Source organism: Balaenoptera borealis (genome assembly GCF_965194805.1).
Source record: "Balaenoptera borealis genome assembly, chromosome: 18".
Classification (NCBI taxonomy): Eukaryota; Metazoa; Chordata; class Mammalia; order Artiodactyla; family Balaenopteridae; genus Balaenoptera; species Balaenoptera borealis.
Genome location: NC_138877.1, coordinates 49,872,311 through 49,887,233, shown reverse-complemented (window position 1 = coordinate 49,887,233; position 14,923 = coordinate 49,872,311). Strand labels below are relative to the sequence as shown.

General features: G+C 39.0%; 1 protein-coding gene across 1 annotated transcript in view; it reads left to right on the top strand.

Moving 5' to 3' along the window:
* The window catches only part of LOC309615922 (uncharacterized protein), a gene marked incomplete at its 5' end in the record, with an annotated part of 457,881 nt that extends 455,315 nt beyond the window's left edge, over positions 1-2,566 (top strand). Inside the window, one exon of the mRNA XM_082366012.1 lies at positions 2,388-2,566. The remainder of the gene's footprint in view (positions 1-2,387) is intronic.
* Positions 2,567-14,923: the final 12,357 nt, after the last annotated feature.

Below are 14,923 nucleotides of genomic sequence, written 5' to 3'. Positions count from 1 at the left end.
GCTCCAAGCTCCATTTAATCTCTTTTCAGCCTCTCCTTGGCAATGGTTTAGAAATCTCGTGGTCAAAGTTAAAGCAGAGTCTCTCTTGTCCAAGACAAATGAATAACACAAAGGGTGAGAGTGACAATCAACACAATAGAAGTGACACCAATTACTTGTGGAGCAGATACAACAATTTCAGCTGAGAGAACTGGGAAAAGCTCTATCTCTTTTTTCCTCTTCTTTTATCATTGTTTTTCCTTCCTTTCCTTTTTTTTTTTTTTTTTTTTTTTTGATGACCATGAAGAACAAATAGTTCCCAGTTTCCCTTGGAGGAATTCTGCTGTGTTACAATTCTGTTAGCCAAGAAGTTCTTCATTATGTCTAACCTAAATTGCCTCTGACTTAATTTAATGCTATTTTATTTCATTCAATTCACCATGGAAAGGGAAAAAGTAATAAATTTCAATTTCATAGAATCCCTTCATACACTTGAAGACAGTGATTAAGCCACTCCAAGTTTTCTTCTCTAGCCTAAACAACCCTGACAAAAATCTTTCTAAAATGATTTTTAGATTGGGTTCCAGGAATTACGTTTCTCTCAGTAAAATAAGATCTGACTGAAGCTTTTCTTCTGCTTTTCTGGCTATACTTTTTTTTTTTAACTAGGCATGTACTTCAATCACACTTTATAAACCTCATTTACAATGTTCAGTACTTACATACTCAAAACTTACAGGCCTTTAAAAATTGCAACTTTACTCAAATTAACCAAAGCAGATATCATGGTAATTCAAAAGTGATTACTGGCTGACTTTGGTGTTATGAAAACATAAACATTGGTCTCCTGGGCTAAACTTCCTCTTTCATATGGTCACAATTTTAAGAACAGTCTGTGTAGACAGGAGTGTTATTGCCAGAAACACCGCTTGGAAGCAGCCCTAAGTGTGCCAGTGTGGTTAGTTTGAGCTGAACAAAGAAACAGTAAAAGTTTAATCAAGTCCAGTTGGGAACACAGTCTGGGGGGATTGTGTCTGACAAGAGAGATTATTCTGCAAAGCAATTTTCCTTAAGCTTCTCTAAAAGCATATAGATATCACAAAGTTTTTGTTTTCAGTTAGAAAAGATCATGCCACTAAATTAATAGCTGCCCATGGTATTTTGACAAGATTGACCTTCACATTTAAGATATGCAGTCCTAACAGAGAAGGATTACTTAATAAAGATTATTTAAGAGGCATTAAATCCTGAAAACAGAACCAGGTATTTAATCATCATTAAAATATGGAAGGCTATTTATTCCATGAGCCTTGTAATGGATAGGCTGTATATGTCGAGCTTCCCTTTCTCCTTTTTTGGTAAGAAAATCTCTTTTCCTAAGGAAATCCATTCCATGAGATTTGGATGGAGCGATCACTCTCCCTCACTCCATGTCCCACCAGCATTAAGGGGTAGACACGTGATACAGGCCTTGCCTAGCTGAAGACTACATGCCCTTAAAGGCAGTGACTATTTGTGGACAGACATGTGATAGAAGCAGTGGTAATTCTGAGAGTTTTCAGCCAGTCCCAGATAAGGAAGATGGTATACAAGAAGTCTCCTGAATGTAGAGAAGCAAGAACTCTGTGTCACTAAATTCTGCCCCCAGCCACTTAATTTTTTTTTTTTTTTTTAGCTGGACCAGTTTTATATGAATTTCTATTACAATTAAAAGTCCCAATTAATAGGACTGGTCAGAAACACTCCATTTTAAGCAAGGAAAATGAGGGATGATTTGCCTAAGTTAACACACAGCTGGTTTGCTGGGCAGCTCTGCTTGATGTCCAGCTCTCTTAAGCTTTGTTCTTTGACTCTTATTTCCTGGGCACCTGCAGTGTGTCAGATCTTGGTGGTAGAATGATAAGCCTCCCTTCACCAAGCTTATAGTCGATTTCTCTTTAATTCTCCATTTTGGTGAAGCTATGAATTTTTAAACAATTAAAGTCTCCAAGAGAGAATTTCTAAAATCAACTCTGTTATAATAAATTCAACTGCAAAGAAGAAAGTGAAAGATTTTCCATAGAACTATAAATATTAAATTTAGAAATGTTAAATATTTCATCTAAATCTTGAAGCCTTTTTTATAAACCCCATTTTGTAGCTAAAATAAGTAAGAAAATTAAGCCACTGTGCCAAATTCATACTCCATTCAGTCTATTTTTAAAAAGAGGTTTATTATTTGTTGCTTAATTCATTATGAAGACTGTACAAGAAAAAATACTGAGGTTAAATTTTTTTCTTTTCTTATATAATAGTATTGCATGACTTCATTTGTTAAAAACTTATAACTCTTCTATTACCATAAATATCCTAAAGTTTAAATAAGTACTATTAATGGAATGCTTACTATGAATATATCTAATTGCCAGCTACCTGCATTGTGGGAAGGAATTTGAGACCCAAAATTCTTCCTGTTCTTTCATCCTGCCTTGAAGTTGCAATGACCCCTCATCTCTTGCCTAGCTCAAATGCCCCAAACATATAATCTCCAAAACTTTCCATCAAGACGAAGAAGCCCAAGAAGCTCTAAAGTGACTAGAGGGAAAAAGGTAAGTCTAAAATATACCAAACTTTTTTAACTCTTAGATTCAAATGCTTGTTATCATATACCAATTTATTAGGCGGAGGGTGCTAATAAGCAAAGTGCATAAATTTAATTATTGATATAGGTCAATTTATTATTTTTCAAATAGGCATGTTAAATGGTTTTGTTTTGTTTTTACTTTAAATATGTGTGTTTCATTTTATGTTAATTATAACTTAATGAAGTTGTTTTAAAAAAGACAAAAAAGATGAGACATCCATATTAGCAAATTCACGCTCACAAGGAAGGATGTCTATAGTGTATTAAGTGAAGAAAAAAATGTGAAACAGTAGGCATGATATTTTTTGTGGAATACTTATAAGCAGAAAATGTTAACTTTGGCTGTGGGAATACAAAGAGTTTTCACTTCCAAATTTAAATACTGCCATAGTCTACAATGAACATATGTAAGGGTCAGGCTCCAAGATGGCCCCTAGGGATCCCTACTTCCTGGGATTCATGCCCTTGTATATTTGTCTCCCACATTGTATCATGGTTAGTTTCTGTGACCAATAGAATATCTCAAAAATGATGATATGCCTTAAAAGGCAACATGGCTTCCTTTTTGCTCTCATCTGAATTATTTATTCTGAAGGATACAAAGCAGCTTTATGGTGGGGTCCGTATGAAGAGGAACTGAGGCCACATGCCAACAGCCATGTGAGTGAACCATCTTGAAAGAGCATCCCCCAGATGCAGCCCAACCTTCAGATGACTGCAGCCCTGTCTGTCATCCTGATTGCAACCTCATGAGATGAGAGAGAATCATCCAGGTAGGCCATTTCCAGATTTGTGATTCCCGGAGATGTTTGTTATTTTAAGACATTAAGATCTGGAGGAATTAGTTACATAGTAATAGATACCCAAAACAGCATGTATTCCTTTTTTTTTTTTTTTTTGATAGCTATATATATATTATATATAATAATATATATACAATTAACATATAATAAATTAAACATACATATATAAAGAATACAATTTGATAAGTTTTTATATATACAGTTGATCTTTGAACAATGCGAGTGTTTGGGACATCAACCCTTCACCCAGTTGAAAAAAAACCTACGTATAAATTTTAGTCAGCTCTCAGTATACATGGTTCCTGCATATCTGGGGTTCCACATCCTTGGATTCAACCAACTGCAGACCATGTAGTACTGTGTTTGTTGAAAATAATCCATGTATAAGTGGACCCACCCAGTTTGAACCAGTATTGTTCAAAGGTTAACTGTATATGATATAAACATATAGATATGATATGTAACTGTATCTGTAAAGTATCACTAAAATCAAGATAATAAACATACCAACCATTCCCCCCAAAAGTTGCTTAAGACCTTTGCTTATTCTTCCTTCTTCACACTCCCAGCTTGCCTACCCCAAAGCAATCCTGTCTGCTTTCTGTTGCTATAAATGACTTTGCATTTTCTAGGATCATGTGTAAATAGAATTACACAGTATGGACTCTTTTTGTTTGGCTTCATTAACTTAGCAGAATTATTTTGAGAATCATTCACATTGTTGCATATATCAATAGTTCATTTTACTTTATTGCTAAATAGTAATCCATTTTATATTCAGCATTGAATATATTCAGCATTGGATATACCAGTTTGTTCATTCATTCACCTATTGATGGAGAGGTGGGTCGTTTAGAGTTTGAGGCTTTTCCAAATAAAGCTTCTATGAATATTTATGTACATATATTTAATGGATATATGCTTTCATTTCTCTTCAAGAAATACCTAGCAGGGGAATGGCTGGGTTATATGATAAGTATATGTTTAACATTTTAAGAAACTGCCAAACTGTTTTCCAAAGTGCTGCCTCATTTTACATTGCTAGAGAGTTCCAGTCTTTTCACATCCTTGCCAACACTTGGTACGATAAGATTTCTTAACTTTAGTTATTCTAATAGATATGTAATTGCATACTATTATAATTTTAATTTGCATTTTTCTAATGACTAATTCTTCTGAACATCTTTTTGTGTGCTTAATTGCTATCCGTAAGTTTTTTTGTCAAGATTCTACTCAGTATTTTGCCCAATTTTTTATTGAGTTGTTTGTTTTGTTGTTAGAATTTTGAGCGTTCTTTATATGTTCTCTGTCATATATGATTTGCAAATATTCCCTTCCAATCTGTAACTTGGCTTTTCATTCCTTTAGTAGTGTCATAAACTAGCAGAAGCTTTAAATTTTGATGAAATCCAACTTATCAATTCATTTTAAAAAACAGATTATGTTTTTTTCAATCATATCAAAGAAATCTTTACCTAACCCAAGATCACAAAGATTTTTTTCCCACTGTGGTCTTCTAGAAGTTTTATAATTTTATATTTAACATCTAAAATTCACTTTGAGCTAATTTTTGTATAGAGTGAATTTATCAAAGTTCACTTTTTTGCCTATGTATATACAATTGTTACAGCATAATTGGTTGGAAAGAAGACCCTTTTCCACAGAAATGTGATTGTATTTTTGTCAAAAATTACTTGTAATATGTAAATTTAAGAGGAGAGGATTAGTTGATCCTCTGGGGGAAAATTCCAGATGAAGACTGGTTCTTTTACTTGAAAATAACTATGTTTAATAACAAAAGTTTTATAGGAAAATGCAGAAAACACATAGGAATATTAGAATCAATCATAATATCATTGGCCGTAGATAATTAATGGTTTTCTAAGAATACAATTCATCTTTTTATCTTTTTAGTAAAAATGGGGTCAGAGTACATTATTTTGAAATCTGCTTTACATATCACTGTATGACAAATAATTTTGATATTATTAACATCTCCTATAACATGTATAGATTTTAATGAAACCACAGTGATGACTACAAAATTCATATAGAGGCAGAATATATTCCTGTGTACCAACCAAATTCAGAAAATTATTAGTCTAAAAAGTTAAAAGCTAGATAATTGATGATTAATTTGAAAGTTTTTCTTTAAATTATTCAAAGTAGAGTGACATTAACTTGTGACTTTTTTTCTGTTAGTTTCTGTCTGCATTTCTGGATTTTTCCATGCTAACAATTTGCCTGAATTGTTCATGACTCTTTCTTTTTGAGAGAAGAGAAAAACAATTTTGATACAAAGTTCTTTTTATCATAGTGGAGATTTTGATATTAATAAATATTTAGAATTCATATGAAATCATTTTATAGGACTCTGGAGCTGAAAATTAGGCGATATAAATGGAAATTTGCTGTCTAAAGATTTTGGATCTCGATTCTCATAGTCGCTCAGGATGATGTTGCTGGAACCTATCCAGGATTATACAAACTTCCAGGCTCATTGACATGGAGACGGATAATATATTTCAAAAACTGCATGAAGTCCTTCCGTGAATAATCAAATTAAGCCTTTAAAGATAGCACTCTCAACAAGGCTCAAATCAATTCCAAGAATGATTCAGTAAAACTGACAGTTTCGGTTATTCAAAACCACCTAGCCAGTCTTGAAAACACGTTAATCTTCTTGAGTAGAAATGTGACCCAAGAGAAATGAGGCGGTATTAATTTGGTTTGTTGCTAGGGAAAGTGCTAGCCAAGTTTTATAACTCATTCTCTCACTGTTGTAGTAGAAGGAAATGAAAATAGGGAGGATATAAATCAGCTCGGCTGGGCCAGTTCTGGAAAGGGATTTTTACACCATTTTCTAAAAGTCTAAGAGGGTACTGCCAACAGGGGTTGCTGGCTGAGGAAGTTTTAACTTAGGATTTTGCAAGTAGGGAATCAGGGCATCCAGATGAGTTCAGATCAAGTCGAAAATTATAGAGTGTTTGATCCAACCTGAAATGAGTATGTGTATTATAGGTGTCTAATGGGACAATCTTAGGAATGACGCTAATGAACATTTGGGTGAAATATTGTCTGTTAGTATTGAGTTCCATCCTTGCCGTTCTAAGATCCTCCTTATATCTGCATTTCCCAGACTCCTTCGCCACAAGCCACATGGTTTAAATTTAATTCCAACAAGAGGATTAGTCACAAGAGATGTGAAGGACAGACTGAAGTCATTTTTTTGTTTCCGGCAGTAACAGGTGAGATGTTCAGCTGACCGTAGACATAAGGTTTGCATCATCTTCTGGATGAGCTTCTTTTAATCACCTGCTTCAGTGCTGTAGGCAACTGAGAGATTCAGCAAAACTTCTCTGAATCTCCACACTTCCTGATTTCCTAAAACCAGCAGTGGCACACCCTGACCTTTATTTGCCCTTATGAACAGCACTTTAAATATCCAATTCCCTCTATTAAATCCCTTCCTATTAAAACAAGTAGAGCAGTTTTTGTTTTCCCACCAAAATGGACGGATAGACCATTTAAATGTTAAGATTACACAATAGAATTCTCAGCATTTGTGTATGGTGTACACACTTAAAGTTTCAAGTGTAAGTCCAGAGTAAGGAGGTGAATGCCCAGCTTCTTCCTCCAAGCAAGCATTTATGGTTTACTACAATAGAAAACACAGATAAGTGTTTTAAAATAACAGAACCAATTTTTATCATTGCCCTGATTGACCCCTCATGGATACTTAATTAGGAAGACTCAATTTAAAAGAAATGTTTAGGACTTCTAACACAGGCAAGCAAAGTTTGTTGCATGGAATCAATTCAGGAGAATAAACTACACATATGTTAGCTGACACATTACATTCAAAATTTTAATAGCTTTGTTAAACCTTCCAGGGGGGAAAAAAAAAGATACATTCCTACGATTTAGATTAATTTCATTATTGAATGAAATATTGGCAATGAAAAAAGTTGACAACCCATAGAAGCCATTAGAATGTTAAAAACTGAAATTATTTAAGAAGTAAGAACACAAAGGCAGCTTTTAAAATTTTTTTATCTGGAAATTCGGTTATAGGTTTAATTGCAAAACTTCCTGGGATGCATATTAAGCACTCATTTATCGTTGCTCGTGTCTGACATTTAAGATAAAAACCACAAAGCTTTATCAAGGGACATAAAGTCAATCAAACAAACAACTTGAACATGAATGAATGTAAAAGGATGTCATGGTTCTGGATGGAAAGGCAATATTTTAAGATGCTAATTCACCCTCAAATTGATATCTCCATTTCCTGTAATGTTAATTTCAGGGGGATGTTTGTTTTTCTTTGACCTTTCAAAAATTATTCTAAAGTTCACGCGGAGAGAAAAAGACAACATAGTCAAAACATTTGGGAAAAGATGTGCTCATCCCCGATTAGGTGCTATAAAAGACTGGAGATGTGGTTGTGGGAGTGAGGAGGTGTGGCGAGCAGAGCCTGCATCAACTACGCTGCATTCATGAAACGGAGTGCACTGCAGCCAAAAAAATAGACTGGTGTACGTACTGCTCAGAAAGATGTTGGGGATATATTGTTAACGGAAAAAACAACCTACGGATCAATGTGTTTCACACAATTATATTTCTATAAAAACTGCACACACCTTTATACGTACGCATGCAAATGTCTGCATTAGCCTTAGAACACTTGACAATCCATCAAACTGCTAAAGTGGTCCCATCTGAGACATAGTGGGAGCTGAGGTTGACATTTGCTTCATATTTCCTATGTGTGTGCACGCACATAATATTTAAAGCAGTGATGACCTTGTAACTTTCAACGTTTTGCATTTTTAATATTATTCAAATTCAAGTGTAAAGAAATCCATCATGTACTGTTTTCTGTTAATCTAAATAGACATGTACATTCACATACATATACATTTAGGCAAGAAAGAAACTTTGATATTTACAGACATGACTGCTCTTTTTTGAGGAGAGCTCCTTTCTTATAGAAATGGTATTTGTTATGTTGAAAAATCTTGATCTTGGGCAGGCAAATTAGGGAGCAGGGGTCTGAGAAGCCTGAATTGCTTTGCATGATAGAGAAAGGTTGTGTGCAGGATGTGGCTTGACTTGGTTACTGTCAGTGGTATGATTTCAATATTGCCTCTGCCACCCCTACAAATTCCTGAATCAGGTCTACATGGTTCACGAAAGGTTTGGTATAAGTGGATTTCTTGGCAGGACTCAGAGTCAGTTAGAGTGCAGTTCAAGGGCAGATGCAAAGACAATGCGGCTTGAAGAAGAAGGGACTATGGAAAGTAAGACTCCAGGAATTTTCCGAAATTTAGAAGATATTTTGCATTTTCCCCATGTATGGCTTTGGACAGTGCTTCAAGGAGAACACTCAAACAGCTTTACTTCTGTTACCCGGAGTCTGTCTAGCAAAGAAGCCTGGTTCAAAGTCTGATAAAGCTTAAAAGTGAGAAGCTATAGCTGTCTAGTTATTCTGAAGGCTGAGCAAGAGTGATTAAAAAGAAGGTTCAAGAGGGCTGCCTAGAGGGATGATGGGATCCTAATTTAGATGATAGCCTGTGAGGAGCGGACCAAGGGAACTAGAGGCTGGGAAGGCAGAGATTTGCAAGTAGCATCAGGGGAAGACTTTACCTGCACTAAGTATCTGCAGCGAGAGATCCCAGCAGCGAAGGAGTGATGTCTGAAGAAACTACAACCACTCCCTAAGAAACAGAAGTAGTCTTAACACCCTCCAAGCCCAGAAAGTACCAAGGCCAGGTCAACGCTAGAGTTAAGTAAGATATTTCTTGCATTACAACTCTCTTCTTATCTGCCATGTAAACCTTGAAATGCCAGAGGCAGCCTAACAAGTGGGGGAGTGGGAGGAGTGCTAGATGGGCCTTAAAGAAGAACGTGAATCTCAAGGTCCTGATTTCTACAATAAGCCTAAAAAATTTAAGAACATTCTCTCCTCCCCCACTATAGACACACTTGAGAAAGAAAACGCAGAACATACTAGTATTCAAGATCCAGTGGTTTAAAACATGTACTGATCAGTTAAGAATCTGTCCAATGTTTTTAGTTTAATACATTTTACCTCTATAATAAATATGATTCATTTGCTTATTCAGCACTATTTACTGAGTGCCAACTTTGTGCCAGGCACACTTCTTCTGGGATCTGGGGAAATCAGGAACGAAATGACAAAGTCCGGCCCTCAGCCTCAGGAAATTTACATTCCAGTTGGGGTGACCCAGGGTAAAAATATAATAGTGCAAGGCCACATAGCAACAAGTTCTATTATGAAAAGTAATTCAGCTAAGGTGATAGAGTGACAGGACTGCTAATTTATATAGAGACATTAGGTTACTTTGAGAGTATAAAATTTAAGTAAATTGAAGGATATGAAGAAATGAGTCATGGGATATCTTGGGGAAGATCCATCTGGCCAGAGGGAACATGGAATGCAGAGGACTGAAGTGGGGACAATCTTGGCAGGTTGAAAAGTGCAAGGAGGCCCTGGTGGTTAGACTGTAGTGAAGCCAATGAGCAATGAAAGTGTTTTTTCAAATGAAACAACTTTCAGGGAGAAGGACCTTTGAGATGCTAACCTTTCTGTGGGCAGGATCTGGAAGGAGAGCCTGCTGGGCCCTGGTCAAGAAGAGGGTCTGTTATAACCCATAACTTGCGTGTGTATTTAGATCGTGCTCTGAGACTCACTGCCACCTTCATGGTTTGTCCACGAGCATTAATATTTCTTTTTTTTTTTTTTTTTTTTTTTTTAACCACACAGGAATGATTGTGTTTTGGATCGAGATAGTCTCCAATATGCAATACATTCATAGTAAACCCCAGGGCAGGAGGACTCCGCACATCTCTCCCCTCTTCCCTGAAACGTCGGTTTCTGAAACATAGCTTGTTTGCTGCACACGCCCATTACATGTTACATCACCTGAACAACACTGCCCACTTCAAAACACACGTGCACACACACACACACACACACACACACACAAACAGACACGCGCAGACCTGCCCACAGGGTCAGGGACCGCCACTTCCTGGCAGGGGAGCGTGGCTGCAGCCCCCGTGCTGCTCAGTGCAAAGTGTCGGAGCTGTGGAAACCTACACGGGCTCCTGCTTGACCGAGGGGGTCACTGGTGAGTAAGAGGGTAAGTGGGAGCTCCCTGAAACCACCAGCTGCAGAATTCTTGTTCACTGGATTGGCTTGTTTTCTTCATGATTGAGAAAAGCAGCTCGGCACACAGGATTTTTAATAAACAGTGTAATATCCCACACATCTTCTTCTTAGAAAATGTGAAGCATGTTAACAAAACTCCTAACTGTGCTGGAAGATAATGACATTTGGCTTCTTCGTGTGGCCACACACCTGCATCACTGGGCAGTGACACTGATCAGAATGCCACCCGGTTACTGGTGTGGAAATCTGCCATCCGTGACCGTAAATATATAAAACTCTGCTTGCTCCGAGCAGTTGGTCTGTGTAGGTTCCATTTGCCCTGTTGGTCACAGATGGGCTGTTGACACCCTTTCCGACCCCAAACAAATAAAGTCCATTCACAAGTTCCAGCATGATGAGAGGGCCTCGCACTGAGAATGGGGGGCCCGCTTTCCTGGGTCTGGTCTGCAGTTGCCTAAAGCGGAAGCCGATGAAGGGGTTCATCCAGAGCTTCGAGGGGGCCCCCAAAGACGGACTTCATCCCTTCCTATAGCAGCCACTGCTCCCACGTGGGCTTCTCGCTCTTCAGCTTCTCTATTTCCGCTTTGTCATTGTATATGGAGTGGATTTGGGTTTAACTACTGCAGTGGTGGGCGCGCTCGGGCTTGATCCAGCAGCACTTGGGACACTTGTACAGATCCCCTCTCCAGGCTTCAGCTGCAAACCTCCATGCCTTCTTTAGTAGCATTTCCTTTGGGTACTGCCCCCGGGGGGCTGAGCACGGTCCTCAGGTGAGACACCACAGGGCAAGCACCGCCAGGCAGTTAAAAATGATCCCGTGGACCACAGAGTACCAGAAGTCTTTGGAAGGCAGCAGCAAGACCAGTGTCACCAGAAAGTTTGCAGAGGTGACCGGAAGCCACGTGACACAGGCGCAGATCCTGCCGCAGCCCAAGCGGATGAACTGGACTCTGCCGCATCAGCCTCTAAGGAAGAGGAGGCTGAAGAGTCATAACAGTCATTTTCACTCAGGAGAGGATGGTGATGCTCAGCATCCCAGAGCTGGTGTCCTGATGACGGCATGGTTTCCCTACGCACCCTCTCAACTTATTTCTAAACATTCCTTGAACATTTTGTGCCTTTTCTTTTTTTTTTTTTTTTAATAAATTTATTTATTTATTTATTTATTTATTTTTGGTTGTGTTAGGTCTTCATTTCTGTGCGAGGGCTTTCTCTAGTTGCGGCGAGCGGGGGCCACTCTTCATCGCGGTGCGCGGGCCTCTCACTATCGCCGCCTTTCTTGTTGCGGAGCACAAGCTCCAGACGCGCAGGCTCAGTAGCTGTGGCTCGCGGGCTCCAGACGCGCAGGCTCAGTAGCTGTGGCTCGCGGGCTCCAGACGCGCAGGCTCAGTAGCTGTGGCTCGCGGGCTCCAGACGCGCAGGCTCAGTAGTTCGTGGCTCACGGGCCCAGTTGCTCCGCGGCATGTGGGATCTTCCCAGACCAGGGCTCGAACCCGTGTGCCCTGCGTCGGCAGGCCGACTCTCAACCACTGCGCCACCAGGGAAGCCCATGCCTGTTCTTTAGGACCTTAAGGTGCATACTGTCCTATGGGATAGGATACAAGGCCCCGGGTGGGGTCGCCTGGCGTTTTGGCTCCTCCCAGCCTGCAGCTGGCGGAGACTGCAGCGGACGAGGCAGAGACGCATCATGCAGCCGCGCTCCTGGCCAGGGCTGCGTGGGCCCCGCAGCTCGGCTCGGCTGGACTGTGTTCTGCCTGGCCGGTCAGAAGAAGGCGGCCTCCTAGCAGACTCTTGAGCCAGAGCCCAGCCTCCCTGAGCATTCCTGCGTGACTGAAATGACGATCCTGCAGCAGACGGGCTTTTTCCAAGGTAGGTTCAGGAAAATCAATACTGCATCTACCCAGGGAAGAATATCTGGTCTAAGGAATCTTCTCTCTTGTGACCATGACGTGTAATAAATAGGCCTTTTTTTTTTCTTCCCACTGGGGTCAAAGAGTGATTTGTTCTAGTGAACAAAATGGATTAGCTAATGCAAATTGAAATACATTGTCTAGAAATTAAGTCAGTCCTGAACCCTTCCCCCAGCAAAGAGATTGCTCCTAGGGCTTGTTTATACATGAGGTGTCTAAAGCGCTTGTTAGTGTGCTTAGCACAGCACATGCTCAATAAATGACAATTATTATTATGTGGTAATAATAGTAGCTTGAGATCACCCCAATTAGTAGGTAGTGACTAATCAATACAAATGAAGTTTCTACCGGGCATAAGCACATGGCTGGGTATGTTGCATCACACACGCATATCTACACCAACCTGGGCAAGAGGTATGTACCCATCAGGATTGCCTTAGACAACAGGAACCCCCGCTCTTCCTTCCTAAGCCTGGGAATAAGCAGTCCCTGAAGCACATGGTTACATGCAGGTGAACTTCTGAACTCAAGAGTTCTGTTAGGAAGGAGGAGGAGAGATATTGTTACGGAGTCCAAGCTCATGCTGGCTTGCTACATGACAAGCCAATAAATCCACAGAGGAGGTATTGGGGCAAGGTATAGTGCCTTTATTTGGAAAGGCAGCATACTGATAAGACGGTGTCCCAAAGAACAATCTTACCTGAGTTAGAATTCAGGCTTCTTTTATACTAAAAGAGGAGAGGGTGTGGCTCGTTGTGCAAACTTCTTGGTGCCGGAATCCTTTGTTTGTACAGTTAGTTGTCCATGGAGGTCTGTTCACAATGTTCCTATAAACTCCCAACAAGACAATTGTTATTTTCTGTTCTGCAAATTTTTATCTCCATATAAATGGGAAAATGTTATACCTTTGAAGGTCAGAGCCTTGAGAATGGGCTATCCTGTATATTTCAGGCTAGAGGCAACATCTTTTACAAAAGGTGCAGAGCCAGCATGACTAAGCACAGGCAGCAGAGCACAAGGGTTAGAGCTAAAGAAATAGATCTAATATGGAGTCAGGTTTGTTCTTCGCTGTTACAATTTGGCTACTAGACAGCAACCAGCAGTGTCTGTTACAACCCTTAGCTTTCCCACCTCTTTTTCTGCTCCTCCTAGCGAATTCCATAACCATATGGTTCTGAATTTCATATATGTGTGATGAAGTGAGCTTAAATTTCCATATGGCAATGTTTTCTTTTCTGTATACCCCATGCTCTTTTATGCTTTCAGACTTTCATATATGCTCTTGTTTCTGCTTGTCATTCCTCTACCTTTTTCATCTTAGTCTTCAGGATTGTTTTCATTCATTTATTCATTCAATCTACATCTGACAGATATCTATTTTCTATTATAAGTCAGGCATATAGACATCATGACAGGAAGTATAGACAGAGCCTACGATGGAAGAGATAGAGACATAAAGCAACAACTAAAACAGAGCATAGTAAGTGCTCCTATGGAGGTATGCATCTGAACTTCGAGTCACCAACTCCACCTAAGATAGGAGATTGACCTTGTTTGTTGGAGGAGGTAATGTTTAAATGGTATCTGGAAGGAGTCACAAAGGTAAGAGGGAAGAGTAGCCCTTCCAACATGAGCAGGGTTCTGAGAGAACATAGTTCCTTCAGGAATGTTAAATGGAAAAGCCTGAGCACCATCCAACGGTTGGAGAGGAAATTCCTAACCACCTCAGAGGGATTTTATATCAGTCTAAGTAGGTTTGTTATATGTGACAGCTTTATAAGCTATTCTATACAAGTCAGTGAGTCGTTGTATATTTGTGGAAAAAGCCAGGGATTGGAATTAGACAGATCTATATTTGAATCTTGACACTTTCACACACTGTGTGACTTTGGGCAAGGTATTTCCCTCATTTGAGCATCTTTCGTATCTGTGAAATGGGAAAAAATATGCTTTAATATTATAAGCACCAAAATAATTTAGTACTTGCAAAACACCTGTAAGTGCCTGTCTCATAATGAGTTTTTAACAAATATTACTCCTCTTCCTTCTGTCTCAATATTAATTAAACTTTGGTATTAACTTCCTTCTTGAAATTCTCTCCTCACTTGGCCTCCATTATACACTCTCTCCTAATTCTCAGCCTCAGTGTTATAACTGCTCCTTTTGGCCTTCGCCATGGGTTTCTCTTCCACTGATGGATCTTCTTTTTCTTAATGATTGGTTATTTCTAAGGATTTGTCTTACCCTCTTTTCTACTCAATTTTTTGTTGTTAATTTTTTTTAAACATCTTTATTGGAGTATAATTGCTTTACATGGTTGTGTTAGTTTCTGCTGTATATTTTCTATTCAGTTTAAGGCAGACTGTATTTCTTGATATGCTTTCTAATTCCAGTGCATTCTCCTAAGATT